The sequence below is a fragment of the Salvelinus alpinus genome, chromosome 25, assembly GCF_045679555.1.
Source record: "Salvelinus alpinus chromosome 25, SLU_Salpinus.1, whole genome shotgun sequence".
Classification (NCBI taxonomy): Eukaryota; Metazoa; Chordata; class Actinopteri; order Salmoniformes; family Salmonidae; genus Salvelinus; species Salvelinus alpinus.
Window position 1 is genome coordinate 36375791 of NC_092110.1, and position 18680 is coordinate 36394470.

At 46.2% G+C, this 18680-nt stretch overlaps 1 long non-coding RNA gene across 1 annotated transcript; it reads left to right on the top strand.

The window, feature by feature from the left end:
- Positions 1-331: 331 nt before the first annotated feature.
- Positions 332-8570, top strand: LOC139553871 (uncharacterized). The gene is made up of 2 exons (XR_011670743.1): positions 332-1194; positions 8044-8570. It is a non-coding gene; the product is annotated as an uncharacterized lncRNA (long non-coding RNA).
- The last annotated feature ends 10110 nt before the right edge of the window (positions 8571-18680 follow it).

An 18680-nucleotide genomic window follows, 5' to 3' on the forward strand; every position in this document is an offset into this window, starting at 1 on the left:
GGTAATGCTGTAACTGTTTGTGGTAATGCTGTAACTGGTTGTGGTAATGCTGTAACTGGTTGTGGTAATGCTGTAACTGGTTGTGGCAATGCGGTAACTGGTTGTGGCAATGCGGTAACTGGTTGTGGCAATGTGGTAACTGGTTGTGGTAATGCTGTAACTGGTTGTGGTAATGCTGTAACTGGTTGTGGTAATGCTGTATCTAGTTGTGGTAATGCTGTAACTAGTTGTGGTAATGCTGTAACCGGTTGTGGTAATGCTGTAACTGGTTGTGGTAATGCTGTAACTGGTTGTGGTAATGAAGTAATTGGATGTGACAATGTGTAACAGGGTTGGTTATGTTTCCACTTGCCTCTAAAGAAATGTGTATTTGATGTTCAAGCATTCTTATTGGTTAGTTCAACTCTGATGACAATAAGGGGTGTTGTGATTGGCCCCGCTTGCAGATAGGGGGAGATCGCGAACGTCAGGTCTTCCCAGTATGAAAATGTGATGCGAGGGGTAGGTCACGTTTTGAATACTGTTTTCTATTTTCTATTTTACAATGTGTACAAATTTGCTGTACGTTACTGATTTTATACATGTGTGGTTATATGGTACCTGTTAGGGATTGAGGGGCTTTCTGAGATGTGCTTTGGCATATGATTGCTGTAAATAATTGTGTTAGCTAGCATACACCGATGTCATGGTCACATAAGCCACGGCTAACACAGTTGTCTTCATGCTACAGATTTTGCCATCGACAGCCATCATCACTGTTAAGTCCTGCACAACTAACGTGCTGTTTCCCATTTAACCACAGGTATTTACACATGTTATATTTTGTATTGTATTTTTGTATTTTGTTCACCCAGTATGAAAATGTGATGCGAGGGATTTTGCCATCGACAGCCATCATCACTGTTAAGTCCTGCACAACTAACGTGCTGTTTCCCATTTAACCACAGCAGAAATAAATGATGCTCAACTGGGACCACTGGCCGAAGTGATTTATTATTTTAAAACACAACGCATGGAGAGTACACTATACATCTGTTACACTGGTGCCGTGACTCGTCTTCTTGTCTTGCTGGACGTCACGTGGAGGGATCGGAGACCCGGCTTCAAGAAGTACTGTGGTTGCTGATACACGCCTAAGGTCTAGGTTTTGCATTCTGCGCAAGTGGAGTTCTCAGGGAGCTCCTGGTAGCATGAGTGAGTGGGGAATATAATATACTGTTTATTAGTTGTATGTGTTGATGTTATGATTATTTAGTGATGTAATTGTGCGGTTACGCTAGTGACCTTCGGAAGCCAATTAACGTGAGGGTGATGCCATTTTCTACCACACGGTGGCGACAACTATTTATTAAGGCGTTTCTTGTTACTTTTCTGTGTTGATTCTTGGCCTTGTTAGACAACCACTACTGAACTTTTATTTTGAGTGCATTATGTTCAAGCTGATTTTATAGAAGTGTTCATATTGATTGTGATAATTTTCATTTTTATTTTTTTGGGGCACTTAATATTTACAAAAATATATATATATATATATTTTAAAAATGGAAAGTTTTGGGAGAGGTAGGGGAGTTTTCATGTTTAACCCTTCACTGCCAGTGGGTAGGGGGGCATCTATTTCTCCAGTTACTTCCACACCTCTGGCCAGGCCAACTACGCAGGCAAGTGTGCACCTTCCACATGATTTAGAGCTACCTCAACTCAGTGCATTTGAGCCAGTTTCACCTAATCCTAGGAAGGAGGATGTTTCTATGGATTTCCTGGCAGACATTGTTAAGCAGATAGGTTACTCAATAGGTGAAAATATTGCCTCTTGTTTGGAATCAAAGGCTATGGGAGATGGGGTGGGACAGAAGGTTGATTATGTTGGTGGTACCAAGGTTGGGGCCAGCTCTAGTCTAAATGTAGTGGTGAAAAATGATGTCAGGGAACCAGCGTGTTTCAGGGGGGATGGTTCAGAGGAATGCACAGTGCATGAATGGGAGGAGACTATGTTAGTGTACATGCAGAAGAAGGGCTATGGTGGGCAGGAGAGGTCAGATGAAGTTTTGGGTAAGCTGACAGGGCGGGCACGTGACGTGGTAAGAGTAAGCCTACGCAGTAACCCAGTTGACTTAAGCCAGGGCCCTAGACCGGTTTTTGACATTCTGAAGCATCACTTTAGCGACACAATCAACTCTGACATGCCCCTAGCTGATGTTTATTCTACGTTGCCAGTGGAAGGTGAGACTCCATTTGATTACTGGATCAGACTGAACAGAGCCATAGAGGTGGCAGAGGACTGTTTGAAGAGGCAGAACAAGGAGCTAGACAATCCATCACGTGTTCTGACTGTCATGTTCATCAAGCACTGTCCGAACCCAGAGCTGTCATTGATATTCATGTGCAAACCATTGCATGAGTGGACGGCTGCGGAGGTCCATGGCAGGCTGGAGGAGTACCAGAGGAAGTGTAAGGCTCCAAGTCCCTTGCGGCTGGCCCCACTGGTCACCACACTGACGCAGGAAGTAAGTAGGCCAGTGTCGGCTGTTGCAAACTGCCCGGACCCCTTGCAGCAGCCCACAAATGGCTCATCCGAGGCATTGGATCGTGTGATGGACATGCTTGAACGGGTCTTGGAGCAGAGGCCTCTGCAACCTGTAGGCGGCTATAATAAACGTTTCCAGAGGAAGCCCAGAAGGGAGAACCCGCCTTTGCAATGCAAAGTGTGTGGGGATGCGAATCACAGCACAATGGATCATTGTTATTCTAACCACCTATGCTTCCTCTGTTATCAGGCTGGGCACACACGTCGGGAATGTCCTCGCACTTCATCGGTAACTCCCGTCGCTCCATCAAACAGCAACACGACACAGCGGCAGGAAAACTAGCTGGCCCGCACTGGGTAGGGGGAAGTGCTGGGCCTTGTGAGGTGCCCCAATTCGATAGTGTTGTAGATTTGGAGTCAATATATTCAAGTGTTTGTGATGAAGTCAAGTCGAACGAAAAAGTCATTATGCAAAATACACAGAGAGTGCTCCACAACGATGAACTCTTCTATACTAGTGTGTTACTGGGGGATGTTATAGAGGTGAGCGCTATGATTGACAGCGGTTCTATGGCATGCACATTGAGCTCTACAGTGGTGCCACGCCTTGAGAAAGCAGGTGTGCTCAAGAGTGGCTCCCTCAGTCCGACTGAAGTGGTGTTGGTTGGCTGCGGGGGGTTGAAGACCAAGCCTGTAGGTGTGTGTGAATTGAATCTGTCTGTGTATGGCAGCAGCCTCTCTGTCCCTGTTCTAGTAGTGGATGGCCAACGTGATGAGCTCATCCTAGGCAGCAACGTGATAAAACACCTCATCAGGGAGCTGAAGACGACCGGTGACTTCTGGGAGAAGATGTCATCATCTGAACACAATGGAGATGACAAACTGTTCCGTCTGCTGGCTAATGTAGAGAGATGGAAAGGGACAGAAGTGCCGGAAAGAGTGGGCACGGTAAGGCTGAAGCGGGCGGTCACATTGGAGCCCATGCAGGAACATTTAGTCTGGGGCCGGTTGTGTACGCCTCAAAATGTATCTGCGGGCAGTGCTGTCGTTATTGAGCCTACGAGGGCGCGCTCAAGACCGAAAAACATTCTAGTGGGGAGAACAGTAGCGACGTTGTGGAGCGATGGCTGGGTCCCTGTCAAAGTTATCAATCCCTCACCAAAGCCAGTAACAGTGAGACGCAATGCCAAGATAGCGGATGTTTTTCCTTGCATGGCATTAGAGGACTTTGACACTGACTACATAGATGGGCCCACTGTCGAACCGGTCCCCCTGGTGCAGCAGGTACACAAAATGGATGCCAATCAAGACTTTGACAATGGTAGTGGAGATAGCTTGACCGTTGACAGTGCCGTAAAACCGCACAGAGTGACAAGTGAGGTGTTGCACGAGTTAGGGCTAGGTGACATTGACATTGAGTCCACTCAGTTGTCGCAACAGTGTAAGGCCCGGCTAGTTCAGCTAATAGCCCGCTACGAGTGTATCTTCTCCCGGAACAAACTAGATTGCGGGAAGGCTACTGGATATGTCCATCGCATCAGACTCAGTGACACTAAGCCTTTTAGGCTACCTTACCGTAGGCTCTCCCCTAACCATTATGACAAGCTCAGGCAGGCCTTGGATGAGATGGAAGAGCGAGAGATAATCAGGAAATCCAGCAGTGAGTATGCCTCCCCGCTCGTGCTGGTCTGGAAGAAGTCTGGCGATCTGAGACTGTGTACAGACTTCCGATGGCTCAATGCTCGCACCGTAAAGGATGCTCACCCTCTACCTCACCAAGCTGATGCTCTGGCGGCCCTGGGTGGCAATGCCTTCTTCTCTACAATGGATTTGACCTCAGGCTACTACAATGTGGAGGTGCATGAAGACGACAAGAAGTTTACAGCCTTCACTTCTCCTTTTGGGTTATATGAATATAACCGTCTTCCACAAGGACTGTGCAACAGCCCAGCTACATTCATGAGGATGATGTTGAGCATTTTTGGGGATCAAAATTTTTCTAGCCTTCTATGCTACCTGGACGATGTGCTGGTTTTTGCCCCGACTGAAGAACTTGGATTGCAACGCTTGGAGTCAGTTTTTGAGCGTCTCAAGGCCCATAATCTGAAATTGGCTCCAAAGAAATGCCATTTCATGAAGAGGTCAGTGCGGTTCTTGGGGCATGTCATCAGTGAAGGAGGTGTGGCCACAGACCCGGAAAAAGTGAAGGCTATTGCAGGGATGACAGAGAAGGATCTCATGGAGGATAACACGGACGTGCCCTCCCAGGGGAAGATTCGGTCCTTTCTCGGAATGATAGTCTATTACCAGCAGTTCATTGAGGGGTGCTCCACCATCGCTAAGCCGCTGCATGGGCTGACAACTGGGACGAAGGCACCACGCCATGGGAAAGGAAAGAGGAAAAGAAGAATACATAGGAAACTCACAGCAGCAGACTGGACTGGTGAGTGCAAACAGGCCTTTAGTCAGTTGAAACAAGCTCTCCTCGATCAGGTCATGCTAGCCCACCCTGATTTTAGTAGACCTTTCTTGCTGTCTGTAGACGCATCTAGTAATGGATTAGGTGCTGTCCTCTCCCAAGTGCCAGAGGATGGGTCTGCAGCCAGGCCCGTAGCATTCGCTAGCAAATCTCTTACTTATGCACAGTCAAAGTATCCTGCCCATAGGTTAGAGTTTTTTTGCTTTACGCTGGGCAGTCTGTGAGAAGTTTAGTCATTGGCTAAGGGGCAAGCCTTTTACTGTATGGACAGACAACAACCCATTAACATACATCCTGTCCAAGCCCAAATTGGACGCCTGTGAACAGAGATGGGTTGCTAAACTCGCTCCATTCGAGTTTGACATAAAGTACATCCCCGGTCCCAAAAATGTCATTGCTGATGCACTCAGTAGACAGCCATTTGTGCAGCCGAGCGCTCTCCACCGCATCACAAGGGTTCCATACAAGGCCTTGCTGGAAGAAGCTGCGGGAGTACATGCTGAGAAGGTGCAAGATGTGTTCCGCTGGTCGAACCACCCATTCGACCTCGAAAGCTGCTCACCGTCAATTGAGGCAGATGCCTGTGAAATTGTCATGGACTGCCAAACTACCTCCTATCCTTCTCCTGGTTCACTGTCAAAGGAAGCGGTGTCAGCAGTCCTGAGGTCGCAAGAGGAGGCTGGTCTACAGAACTGTGCGCTGCTACTGCCTCAGCTCACTCAGTCACTGGTGCCATCTGAGATGTCAGATGTGAGAGTGCTGTCCCGTGACGACCTGATATCAAAGCAGCGCCAGGATGATGCACTCGCCAGAGTTGTATTCTACGTGGACAGGGGCCGTAGACCTTCTAGGAGGGAACGTGGCCATGAACCAATCGAGGCTCTACGGATTCTGAAGACCTGGGAGAAGCTCACTCTGAAAATGGGTGTACTATATCGCGTTACCAAAAGTTTGCTGTCAAAGAGGAAGACGTACCAGTATGTAGTACCCACCTCAATGAGGGCGACAGTTTTGAAGGGTGTCCACGATGAAGCCGGTCATCAGGGGCAACAGCGGACGTTGTACTTGACGAGACAGAGGTTCTTCTGGCATGGTCTGGAGTCGGATGTGAGAGAGTATGTCAAGACCTGCAAGAGGTGTGTGTTCAGTAAGGCCCCCGAGCCAGAGGCCAGAGCTCCACTGGAGAACATCATCACGACTGAGCCCCTCGAGTTGGTGTGTGTGGACTTCTGGTCTGCTGAAGACTCCAACAACAAGTCCTTGGATGTTCTGGTCGTCACTGATCATTTTACTAAGATGGCCCATGCCTTCTTGTGTCCGAACCAATCAGCTAAAGCGGTGGCCCTTCAGCTGTGGAACAACATCTTCTGTGTGTATGGTTTTCCTCGTCGTATCCACTCCGACCAAGGGGCCAACTTTGAAAGTAAATTGATTGCTGAGTTGTTGAGCGCTGCAGGAGTCCAGAAGTCGCACACAACTCCCTACCATCCGATGGGGAACGGGGGAGTCGAAAGGTTCAATAGAACGCTGGGAAACATGATCAGGGCTTTACCTACGAGAGCGAAGCACAGGTGGCCCCAGAAGCTGAAGTCGTTGACCTTCGCCTACAACTGTACAGTCCATGAAACCACGGGCCACGCCCCTTTCCAGTTGATGTTTGGGAGAACCCCACGTCTGCCTGTCGACATGATGTTTGGTACGGTGCTACAAGACTCAAATGTTGTAGACTATGATGAGTACGTCAAGTCCCTGACGAGAGACCTGAGGGAGGCCATGGAGACTGTACAGTTGTCGGCAACCAAACAGCTGAAGAGGCATGCGGGCCTCTACAACAGGAAGATCAGAGGAGCTCCAGTGGAGGTCGGTGATCGGGTGCTGCTGGCGAATAAGGGTGAACGTGGAAAGAGGAAGCTGGCGGATCGCTGGGAGAACAACCTCTATATTGTTACGGAGAAGAATAGTGACATCCACATCTTCAAGATACAGAACATGTCGACTGGCCAGGAGAAAACGGTCCACCGTAATCTGATAATGCCTGTAAACTTTTTGCCTCTCCCTGACACTGCCTTAGAGACACCTAATACGGGAGACCGTGAGGATCCGAGTGAGGAGATGGAGGACTCATCCATGAATGATATACCAGAAATGGACATCGGTGAGAGGACTAGTGTGTGGGTATCAGAACAGACCTCGGAGGAAACACAGTCGGAGCCCTCTGAAAAAGAGACCCTAGATGTGCTGGAAGATGGGCCACTGGCGAGGGACCCTCAGAACTCACCACATTCTGAGGGTGCCACTGGTGGCACAAGCATGTCAGAGGTAACCTTTGGAGAAGAAATGTCCGAACCCTCTGAGGAAGAAAGGCATTCTGAAGATGCCACAAGTTCCAGCAACAGTCACAGAACCCTTGACCTTGACTACCCATCGACTGTGGACAGTGACCCACCAATGGTGGTGGTAGTTGAACAGGTTAAACGTAATGATAACTCTGTTAGGACTGTCAGGTCAGGGGCTGGTCGAGTTAGGAAACGCCCAGTGAGACTCATTGAGACTATGCAGACACAGAGGGTTTTTCATACAGAATTCATTAGAGTACCTGTGTGGGTGTAGGATTAGAATCCAAGTCTATAGCCACATTTTTTTTTTTTTACTTTTAACTTTCAAGAGACCCTATAGAGGTAATGGGTCAGGGGTCATGTAGGCCAAGGTTTTTTTTTTTTCTGTCTGAGGTTCTTATTGTCACTGAGTGTACTGAACATGTAACAGGCATGTTTTCCTACGGGGTCTTTGAATTCCCCTAATTCTCTTTAGAGAATAGTCTTTGCACTGGAATATTTGGTGACATATGTATTGCAAGGTATTGCATACCTCATTTAGTTTCTTTGTAGTATGCAAGTGTAATTCAGCAGGGGAGAATGTAACAGGGTTGGTTATGTTTCCACTTGCCTCTAAAGAAATGTGTATTTGATGTTCAAGCATTCTTATTGGTTAGTTCAACTCTGATGACAATAAGGGGTGTTGTGATTGGCCCCGCTTGCAGATAGGGGGAGATCGCGAACGTCAGGTCTTCCCAGTATGAAAATGTGATGCGAGGGGTAGGTCACGTTTTGAATACTGTTTTCTATTTTCTATTTTACAATGTGTACAAATTTGCTGTACGTTACTGATTTTATACATGTGTGGTTATATGGTACCTGTTAGGGATTGAGGGGCTTTCTGGGATGTGCTTTGGCATATGATTGCTGTAAATAATTGTGTTAGCTAGCATACACCGATGTCATGGTCACATAAGCCACGGCTAACACAGTTGTCTTCATGCTACAGATTTTGCCATCGACAGCCATCATCACTGTTAAGTCCTGCACAACTAACGTGCTGTTTCCCGTTTAACCACAGGTATTTACACATGTTATATTTTGTATTGTATTTTTGTATTTTGTTCACCCAGTATGAAAATGTGATGCGAGGGATTTTGCCATCGACAGCCATCATCACTGTTAAGTCCTGCACAACTAACGTGCTGTTTCCCATTTAACCACAGCAGAAATAAATGATGCTCAACTGGGACCACTGGCCGAAGTGATTTATTATTTTAAAACACAACGCATGGAGAGTACACTATACATCTGTTACAAATGCAGTAACTAGTTGGGGTAATATTGTAACTGGACGTGGTAATGCTGTAACTTGATGTGCAAATGGCTGTTAAGTAGGTTAATGTGTTTTTAAGTTGTAGTAGGCCTATAGCAGGGTTTCCCAACCTACAGGGAGGAGAGGAGAGGAGCGGAGGGGGGGAGAGGAGCGGAGGGGAACGGGAGGGCAGGAGGAGGAGGAGAAGGGAGGAGAGGAGGGAACGGGAGGAGAGGAGGGAACGGGAGGAGAGGAGGGAACGAGAGGAGAGGAGGAGAGGGGAGGAGAGGGCACTAGGGACGTGGCCGACCCTGATTGATTGGAATCAGAATCCATATGACCGCAATTAAATGTAATCCATTAACTGTCTATCTCTCCTCTCTGTGTTCACCCATGCTCCTTCTTATCATCCCTTGTTCTCACTCTCTGCTTTTACCTCAAAGTATTACATAAAAAAGAAACGTCCCTTTTTCAGGACCCTGTCTTTCAAAGATAATTTGTAAAAATCCAAATAACTTCACAGATCTTCATTGTAAAAGGTTTAGACACTGGTTCCCATGCGTGTTCAATGAACCATAAACAATTAATGAACATGCACCTGTGGAACGGTCGTTAAGACACTAACAGCTTACAGACGGTAGGCAATTAAGGTCACAGTTATGAAAACTTAGGACACTAAAGTTTTAGTGCCCTTTCTACTGACTCTGAAAAACACCAAAAGAAAGATGCCCAGGGTCCCTGCTCATCTGTGTGAACGTGCCTTAGGCATGTTGCAAGGAGGCATGAGGACTGCAGATGTGAGATGCCTAAGACAGCACTACAGGGAGACAGGACGGACAGCTGATCGTCTTCGCAGTGGCAGACCACGTGAAACAACACCTGCACAGGATCGGTACATCCGAACATCACATCTGCGGGACAGGTACAGGATGGCAACAACAACTGTCCGAGTTACACCAGGAACCCACAATCCCTCCATCAGTGCTCAGACTGTTCGCAATAGGCTGAGAGAGGCTGGACTGAGGGCCTGTAGGCCTGTTGTAAGGCAGGTCCTCACCAGACATCACCGGTAACAACGTCACTTTCTTTTGGTGTTTTGGTGGTCGAATTGCTGCAAAGAAACCACTACTAAAGGACTCCAATAAGAAGAAGATACTTGCTTGGGCCAAGAAACACGAGCAATGGACATTAGACCGGTGGAAATTTGTCCTTTAGTCTGGAATCCAAATTGTAGATTTTTGGTTCCAACTACCTTGTCTTTGTGAAACGCGGATGAGCTCCGCATGTGTATTTCCCACCGTAAAGCATGCAGGAGGAGGTGTGATGGTGTGGGGGTGCTTTGCTGGTGACACTGTCTGTGATTTATTTAGAATTCAAGGCATACTTAACCAGCATGGCTACCACAGCATTCTGCAGCGATATGCCATTTTCATCTTGTTTGGTATTAGCGGGACTATCATATGTTTTTCAACAGGACAATGACCCAACACACCTCCAGGCTGTGCAAGGGCTATTTTACAAAGGAAGAGGGTGATGGAGTGCTGCATCAGATGACCTGGCCTCCACAATCACCCGACCTCAACCAAATTGAGATGGTTTGGGATGAGTCGGACCACAGACCACGGAAAAGCAGCCAACAAGTGCTCAGCATATGTGGGAACGCCTTCAAGGCTGTTGGAAAAGCATTCCAGATGAAGGTGGTTGAGAGAATACCTGGAGTGTGCAAAGCTGTCATCAAGGCAAAGGGTGGCTAATTCTTTGGTTACTACATGATTCACGTCATTCAGAAAATCCTTTCCTGTATCTGCTGATGTAGTGCGACAATGTCCCCTCATAACTTAACAGCTAGACATAAGATGTGCAGCAAACAACTATTATGGATAATTACTGAAGAACCTCGTTAACGACTGTATAGATTTTTGTGTTATTAATCAGGTTAAAGTTATACTTTCTGTTCGAAGCATTGGATTTTGCAGTCACATAAATTATTATGAATGACTTTTTAACAGCTCCAAACAGTTGCCCACGACAAGAAATGCTGACTGGTACCCCAGTTTATAGAAATATCCATATACTGTATAAACAAATGAGATCTTTAAAATGTTTTTATGTCTACTGCATTTGATTGTTCGCCTACTGTTTGGCCGCATGATCTTATGAGCCTAATGCATTAGTAATTTATGATACACTCTGGGATTCCACTATAGAGATTCTACATTTGTTTACTATGAAATTAAATCAATTGTTATTTGTCACATGCGCCGAATACAACAGGTGTAGACCTTACAATAAAATGCTTACTTACAAGCCCTTAACCAACAATGAATAAAACAGGTGTAGACCATAATTTGCAAATAAATTCATAAAAAATCCTGCAATGTGATTTTCTGGATTTTTTTTCTTCTCATTTTGTCTGTCATAGTTGAAGTGTACCTATGATGAAAATTACAGGCCTCTCTCATCTTTTTAAGTGGGAGAACCTGCACAATTGGTGGCTGACTAAATACTTTTTTGCCCCACTGTACATGTAGGTAGAGGTAAAGTGACTATGCATAGATTATAAACAGAGAGTAGCAGCAGTGTAAAAATGGGGGTGGGGGGGGGTCAATGCAACTAGTCCGGGTAGCCATTTGAATAGCTGTTTAGGAGTCTTATGGCTTGGGGGTAGAAGCTGTTTAGAAGCCTTTTGGAACTAGACTTGGTGCTCCGGTACCGCTTGCTTTGCGGTAGCAGAGAGAACAGTCTATGACTAGGGTGGCTGGAGTCTTTGGCAATTTTTTGGGCCATCCTCTGACACCGCCTGGCAGGAAGCTTGTCCCCAGTGATGTACTGGGCCATACGCACTACCCTCTGTAGTGGCTTGCGGTCGGAGGCCGAGTAGTTGCCATACCAGGCGGTGATGCAACTAGTCATGTGGTGATGCAACCAGTCAGGATGCTCTTGATGGTGCAGCTGTATAACTTTTTGAGGATCTGAGGACCCATGCCAAATCTTTTCAGTCTCCTGAGGGGGAATAGACATTCGTGTCCTCTTCATGACAGTCTTGGTGTGTTTGGACCATGATAGTTTGTTGGTGATGTTCACACCAAGGAACTTGAAGCGCTCAACATGCTCCACTACAGCCCTGTCGATGAGAATGGCGGTGTGCTCAGTCCTCCTTTTTCTGTAGTCCACAATCATCTCCTTTGTCTTGATCACGTTGAGGGAAGGGTTGTTATCCTGGCACCACCTGGCCAGGTCTCTGACCTCCTCCCTATAGGCTGTCTCATCGTTGTCGCTGATGAGTATCAAGCTCAAGGGTATTTATTTTTCTGCACCTAAAGAATGGAACACTGACCTACATATTCTCACTGTATCTCTCTCGTTCTCTCTCTGTCTCTCTCTGTCTCTCTCTCTCTCTCTCTGTCAGTCTCTCTCTGTCAGTCTCTCTCTCTGTCTCTCTCTCTGTCTCTCTCTCATTCTCTCTCTCTGTCGCTCTCTCTCATTCTCTCTCTCTGTTGCTCTCTCTCTGTCTCTCTGTCTCTCTCTCTCTCTCTCTGTCTCTCTGTCTCTCTCTCTCATTCTCTCTCTCTCTGTCTCTCTCTCATTCTCTCTCTCTCTCTCCTAACTGAGTGCCTCTCTTTCAACTGAAAGCGTAGCTCTGCTTCTAGGAGAATTTGCCATTTATTAAAAAAGGACTGTATAGTGTTTTGTAGCGTACTCTTTTGCTTCTCCTCTTCTCCACTCTCCACATCCCTTCTTCTTACTCAGGCCTAGCAGGTTCCTTTGTCCCTGGGGGCGATCTTACGGAGAGAGCATGCAAGGATGGATGGATAATGGGCGCTGGGAGTTGGGCGGTTTGGGGGGGGGGGGGGGGAGTCATTTCTAGACCATCACAATTCCTTGGTGTGTGCAGTCCATCGGAATTGAGCACATACACACTTAGTGTACATGCATGCACCTGTGCTCAGACACACACTTACACTTGCATCCCCATGTTACACCCAGATGGCATTTTAGTTTGTAATCATCATAGTTTGTTCCCAAGGTCTGTGTGTATTTCATCCAGATCAGAAACCGATACAGTATTTGCCATAGGTCCTGTAGAGTTTCTACTGGAGTGGGTCAACTGGTCTGTGATTGGCCGAGGAGGGCTTTGCCAGGGTGGAAAATTTGGCTTTAACCGCAGGCTCAGAGTCTGTGTGATTAGAGGGGAGTCAGTCACTAAAAAGGATTTCACCCAAAGCCTCTTTCCAAAGAGGAGGGAGCAATGGGGAGAGGTGGGAGGGACAGAGGGATGAGGAGAGGTGGGAGGAATGAGGAGAGGTGGAAGGGACAGAGGGACGAGGAGAGGTGAGAGGGACAGAGGAATGGGATATGGGATGACACAGGGTCCAGATTAACCCTAATCCCAGGACTGGTGTTCCATGCGGGGTTTAGGTGAGGAAACCAGCCTGTAGGAGGGCAGCATGTGCCAGGTGCCGGGGGGGAGTGGTCTAAGGCACTGCATCTCAGTGCTAGAGGTGTCACTACAGACCCTGGTTCGATTCCAGGCTGTATCACAACCGAACGTGATTGGGAGTCCAATAGGGCGACACACAAGTGGCCCAGCGTTGTCCGGGTTTGGCCGGGGTAGGCCGTCAATGTAAATAAGAATTTGTTCTTAACTGACTTGCCCAGTTAAATAAAGGTTAAATAAAAAAGAGGAGGGAGGGATTTGCTGGGGAAGAGAGAAAGAGAGAGGGGGGAAGGGAAAGAGAGCGAGAGAGAATCAGGCCGGAAAGACATGAGGTGTGTCTGTGTGGGCAGCAGGGTGGAGTGTGGTGACAGTGACACATGCCTCTGGTGTCTGTAGGATTATGCACACAGTGTAATCTGTCCTGTGTATGTAGGGCAAGAGTGGCTTAGCCGGGCCACAGTAAGCACAGGTCGACCAGGTTCCAGTTTGGGGAAGGGCACTGGGCTATCCCCCTCTCTATAGATATGGGCTAGCCCATTATAACCCGCTATGCCCTGTTACCATTGTTATAGGTTTTGCAGAAAATGGAAGGGCTGCAATTGTGTAGAACACGCTGCATTAGGCCCAGTCCTTTAATAAACCATGTAGAATACGCTGCATCAGGCCCAGTCCTTCAATAAACCATGTAGAACCAGCTGCATCAGGCCCAGTCCTTCAATAAACCATGTAGAACCAGCTGCATTAGGCCCAGTCCTTCAATAAACCATGTAGAACCAGCTGCATCAGGCCCAGTCCTTCAATAAACCATGTAGAACCAGCTGCATTAGGCCCAGTCCTTCAATAAACCATGTAGAATACGCTGCATTCGGCCCAGTCCTTCAATAAACCATGTAGAACAAGCTGCATTAGGCCCAGTCCTTCAATAAACCATGTAGAACACGCTGCATTAGGCCCAGTCCTTCAATAAACCATGTAGAATACGCTGCATTAGGCCCAGTCCTTTAATAAACCATGTAGAACACGCTGCATTAGGCCCAGTCCTTCAATAAACCATGTAGAATACGCTGCATTAGGCCCAGTCCATTAATAAACCATGTAGAACAAGCTGCATTAGGCCCAGTCCTTCAATAAACCATGTAGAACACGCTGCATTAGGCCCAGTCCTTCAATAAACCATATAGAACAAGCTGCATTAGGCCCAGTCCTTTAATAAACCATGTAGAACACGCTGCATTAGGCCCAGTCCTTCAATAAACCATGTAGAACACGCTGCATTAGGCCCAGTCCTTCAATAAACCATGTAGAACAAGCTGCATCAGGCCCAGTCCTTTAATAAACCATGTAAAACACGCTGCATTAGGCCCAGTCCTTTAATAAACCATGTAGAACAAGCTGCATTAGGCCCAGTCCTTTAATAAACCATGTAGAACAAGCTGCATTAGGCCCAGTCCTTCAATAAACCATGTAGAACAAGCTGCATTAGGCCCAGTCCTTCAATAAACCATGTGGAACACGCTGCATTAGGCCCAGTCCTTCAATAAACCATGTAGAATACGCTGCATTAGTCCCAGTCCTTTAATAAACCATGTAGAACACGCTGCATTAGGCCCAGTCCTTCAATAAACCACGTAGAACACGCTGCATTAGGCCCAGTCCTTCAATAAACCATGTAGAACAAGCTGCATTAGGCCCAGTCCTTCAATAAACCATGTAGAACAAGCTGCATTAGGCCCAGTCCTTTAATAAACCACGTAGAACACGCTGCATTAGGCCCAGTCCTTTAATAAACCATGTAGAACACTCTGCATTAGGCCCAGTCCTTTAATAAACCATGTAGAACACGCTGCATTAGGCCCAGTCCTTTAATAAACCATGTAGAACAAGCTGCATTAGGCCCAGTCCTTTAATAAACCATGTAGAACAAGCTGCATTAGGCCCAGTCCTTTAATAAACCATGTAGAACAAGCTGCATTAGGCCCAGTCCTTTAATAAACCATGTAGAACAAGCTGCATTAGGCCCAGTCCTTCAATAAACCATGTAGAACAAGCTGCATTAGGCCCAGTCCTTTAATAAACCATGTAGAACAAGCTGCATTAGGCCCAGTCCTTTAATAAACCATGTAGAACAAGCTGCATTAGGCCCAGTCCTTTAATAAACCATGTAGAACAAGCTGCATTAGGCCCAGTCCTTCAATAAAGAATGTAGAACAAGCTGCATTAGGCCCAGTCCTTCAATAAACCATGTAGAACACGCTGCATTAGGCCCAGTCCTTTAATAAACCATGTAGAACACGCTGCATTAGGCCCAGTCCTTTAATAAACCATGTAGAACAAGCTGCATTAGGCTCAGTCCTTTAATAAACCATATAGAACAAGCTGCATCAGACCCTCTATTAAACTATGTAGAACAAGCTGCATCAGGGCCTTCAATAAACCATGTAGAACAAGCTGCATCAGGCCCTTTAATAAACCATGTAGAACACGCTGCATTAGACCCAGTCCTTCAATAAACCATGTAGAACAAGCTGCATTAGGCCCAGTCCTTTAATAAACCATGTAGAACAAGCTGCATCAGGCCCAGTCCTTTAATAAACCATGTAGAACACGCTGCATTAGGCCCAGTCCTTTAATAAACCATGTAGAACAAGCTGCATTAGGCCCAGTCCTTTAATAAACCATGTAGAACAAGTTGCATTAGGCCCAGTCCTTCGATAAACCATGTAGAACAAGCTGCATTAGGCCCAGTCCTTCAATAAACCATGTGGAACACGCTGCATTAGGCCCAGTCCTTCAATAAACCATGTAGAACAAGCTGCATTAGGCCCAGTCCTTCAATAAACCATGTAGAACAAGCTGCATTAGGCCCAGTCCTTCAATAAACCATGTAGAACAAGCTGCATTAGGCCCAGTCCTTTAATAAACCATGTAGAACAAGCTGCATCAGGCCCAGTCCTTCAATAAACCATGTAGAACAAGCTGCATTAGGCCCAGTCCTTTAATAAACCATGTAGAACACGCTGCATTAGGCCCAGTCCTTCAATAAACCATGTAGAACACGCTGCATTAGGCCCAGTCCTTCAATAAACCATGTAGAACAAGCTGCATTAGGCCCAGTCCTTCAATAAACGATGTAGAACAAGCTGCATTAGGCCCAGTCCTTCAATAAACCATGTAGAACAAGCTGCATTAGGCCCAGTCCTTCAATAAACCATGTAGAACAAGCTGCATTAGGCCCAGTCCTTTAATAAACCATGTAGAACACTCTGCATTAGGCCCAGTCCTTTAATAAACCACGTAGAACACGCTGCATTAGGCCCAGTCCTTTAATAAACCATGTAGAACAAGCTGCATTAGGCCCAGACCTTTAATAAACCATGTAGAACAAGCTGCATTAGGCCCAGTCCTTTAATAAACCATGTAGAACAAGCTGCATTAGGCCCAGTCCTTTAATAAACCATGTAGAACAAGCTGCATTAGGCCCAGTCCTTTAATAAACCATGTAGAACAAGCTGCATTAGGCCCAGTCCTTTAATAAACCATGTAGAACAAGCTGCATTAGGCCCAGTCCTTCAATAAAGAATGTAGAACAAGCTGCATTAGGCCCAGTCCTTCAATAAACCATGTAGAACACGCTGCATTAGGCCCAGTCCTTTAATAAACCATGTAGAACACGCTGCATTAGGCCCAGTCCTTTAATAAACCATGTAGAACAAGCTGCATTAGGCCCAGTCCTTTAATAAACCATGTAGAACAAGCTGCATCAGGCCCAGTCCTTTAATAAACCATGTAGAACAAGCTGCATCAGACCCTTTAATAAACCATGTAGAACACGCTGCATCAGGCCCAGTCCTTTAATAAACCATGTAGAACAAGCTGCATTAGGCCCAGTCCTTTAATAAACCATATAGAACAAGCTGCATCAGACCCTCTAATAAACTATGTAGAACAAGCTGCATCTGTGCCTTCAATAAACCATGTAGAACAAGCTGCATCAGGCCCTTTAATAAACCATGTAGAACACGCTGCATTAGACCCAGTCCTTCAATAAACCATGTAGAACAAGCTGCATTAGGCCCAGTCCTTTAATAAACCATGTAGAACTAGCTGCATCAGGCCCAGTCCTTTAATAAACCATGTAGAACAAGCTGCATCAGGCCCAGTCCTTTAATAAACCATGTAGAACAAGCTGCATCAGGCCCAGTCCTTTAATAAACCATGTAGAACAAGCTGCATCAGACCCTCTAATAAACCATGTAGAACAAGCTGCATCAGGTCCTTCAATAAACCATGTAGAACAAGCTGCATCAGGCTTTTAATAAACCATGTAGAACACGCTGCATTAGACCCAGTCCTTCAATAAACCATGTAGAACAAGCTGCATCAGGCCCTTTAATAAACCATGTAGAACACGCTGCATTAGGCCCAGTCCTTCAATAAACCATGTAGAACAAGCTGCATCAGGCCCTTTAATAAACCATGTAGAACATGCTGCATCAGGCCCAGTCCTTTAATAAACCATGTAGAACAAGCTGTATCAGACCCTCTAATAAACCATGTAGAACAAGCTGCATCAGGCCCTTTAATAAACCATGTAGAACAAGCTGCATCAGACCCTCTAATAAACCATGTAGAACAAGCTGCATCAGACCCTTTAATAAACCATGTAGAACAAGCTGCACCAGGCCCTTTAATAAACCATGTAGAACAAGCTGCATCAGGCCCTTTAATAAACCATGTAGAACAAGCTGCATCAGGCCCAGTCCTTTAATAAACCATGTAGAACAAGCTGCATCAGGCCCAGTCCTTTAATAAACCATGTAGAACAAGCTGCATTAGGCCCAGTCCTTTAATAAACCATGTAGAACAAGTTGCATTAGGCCCAGTCCTTCGATAAACCATGTAGAACAAGCTGCATTAGGCCCAGTCCTTCAATAAACCATGTGGAACACGCTGCATTAGGCCCAGTCCTTCAATAAAGAATGTAGAACAAGCTGCATTAGGCCCAGTCCTTCAATAAACCATGTAGAACAAGCTGCATTAGGCCCAGTCCTTCAATAAACCATGTAGAACAAGCTGCATTAGGCCCAGTCCTTTAATAAACCATGTAGAACAAGCTGCATCAGGCCCAGTCCTTCAATAAACCATGTAGAACAAGCTGCATTAGGCCCAGTCCTTTAATAAACCATGTAGAACACGCTGCATTAGGCCCAGTCCTTCAATAAACCATGTAGAACACGCTGCATTAGGCCCAGTCCTTCAATAAACCATGTAGAACAAGCTGCATTAGGCCCAGTCCTTCAATAAACGATGTAGAACAAGCTGCATTAGGCCCAGTCCTTCAATAAACCATGTAGAACAAGCTGCATTAGGCCCAGTCCTTCAATAAACCATGTAGAACAAGCTGCATTAGGCCCAGTCCTTTAATAAACCATGTAGAACACTCTGCATTAGGCCCAGTCCTTTAATAAACCACGTAGAACACGCTGCATTAGGCCCAGTCCTTTAATAAACCATGTAGAACAAGCTGCATTAGGCCCAGTCCTTTAATAAACCATGTAGAACAAGCTGCATTAGGCCCAGTCCTTTAATAAACCATGTAGAACAAGCTG